Source organism: Limulus polyphemus, unplaced genomic scaffold (genome assembly GCF_000517525.1).
Source record: "Limulus polyphemus unplaced genomic scaffold, Limulus_polyphemus-2.1.2 Scaffold242, whole genome shotgun sequence".
NCBI lineage: Eukaryota > Metazoa > Arthropoda > Merostomata > Xiphosura > Limulidae > Limulus > Limulus polyphemus.
Window position 1 is genome coordinate 614,458 of NW_013665852.1, and position 1,568 is coordinate 616,025.

The following is a 1,568-nucleotide window of genomic DNA, read 5'->3' on the forward strand; positions in this document are numbered from 1 at the left end:
ATATATATATATATATATATATATATATATATATTAAAAAAAAAACAGGACAAGCTTTGGAATTTGTACTTTCTACATGGTAGGTGTTTTACATCTCAAAGTGCCCCAGCTGTATATCATCTTAAAGCATAATCTGTAGTAACATCACAAAGTATGTGTTCCTCGTAGGACTGTCGGTATAATTTTGTCTGTCTTGGGAAGGATTAATCATAAATATTCAGTTATTGGTAGAAATTGACAAAGTATATATAAAAAAAGAAAAGTTAAATTTTAATAAACTGGACTTGAGAGTGAAAATTGAGATATATATGTGTATACAGTCAATTATTGTTAGATTGGCATCTCTCCTTTTGTGATTTGTATTAAAATAACAGGATTTTAGTGATAAACTTCAAATAACTTGTCACATCCACAAGCAATGCAAGCCTTAATTCTGACTATATCTGTTGTTGGTAGGTTCTTTTCCATATTATTACTTTTTGTTAGATATACATAAAAAATTAGTATCTTAAGTAGTAGCACGTTACTGAAGTTGTATCACTGTAGTGGTATACATGAAATTAAAAGCAAGTTTAGTTTGTACAAGTGCAAAAACCATGTTTACTGTATGTATCTGTTAAGTTTTATAGATCCATGTGTGGATATTCACAAGCAATTAAAACATTTAAAATTCTGACTTCCATTTACCATTTAATAAGATATAGTTTCATATCTAAAGTTTGTATTTCCTTTGTGTTAAATAAACACACTGGTCATGCTTGAGGAGTGATTTAGTTTGTGTATCTTTGATATATGATGAAGTTTCTTTATGGGCATTAATAGCCTGTGCTGGTCTGTATTAACCTTCTTCAGCATAATTCCAATAAATAAGATATCAGTGAAGTGTTATTATTATTATTAAAACATGTTTCAAAGTATTGTCCAGTTTCAGTGTTATTGTTATATACCAAATACTTTGGTATCTGTGTATATAGGACAAGGCATGGCCTTGTGGTTAACATGCTGGGCTGTGTATTTTGAAGGTGCAAGGTTTGGGTCTGTGATATGCTGCTGAACATGACCTGCACTTCAGCTTTTGTGTTATAAGAGTAACATTTAACTGAATATGCACATGATCAGTCCAACAGACCTACCTCATATAGGAAAAATAATATTGACTATAATTCCAAATTTACTATGAGTATTGGCATGAAATGTAGCAAGCTTTTAGTTAACAGTACGAGTCTGTTGTACACAAATACCACATATTAATAAAGTATTTGTACTAAAGATATGCATATGTATTGACAACACCAGTCTGATTCAGACTCTGCATTGGCAACATAAATTTTGCGAAATATTGGAGGAAGGACTCTTGCCAATCTATTCCTCGGGTTTCGTGGACAAGAACACAACGTTGTTCCAGGAAGATGGAGCACCGTGTCACACTGCTAGAAACACCCAAAAGTGGCAGGAAGAAAATGGTATCCAGTAGTTGACCTGGCCGAGCCAATCTCCTGACATGAACTCCATCAAAAAACTCTGTGCCATACTCGACCGGCAAGTCAAGAAACAACAACAACAACAAC

The 1,568-nt window shown here is 32.9% G+C and overlaps 1 protein-coding gene across 1 annotated transcript in view; it reads left to right on the top strand.

Moving 5' to 3' along the window:
* LOC106478705 (signal peptide peptidase-like 3) overlaps nucleotides 1-1,568 on the top strand; it is a 49,273-nt gene that overhangs the window by 2,297 nt on the left and 45,408 nt on the right. The window lies entirely within an intron of this gene.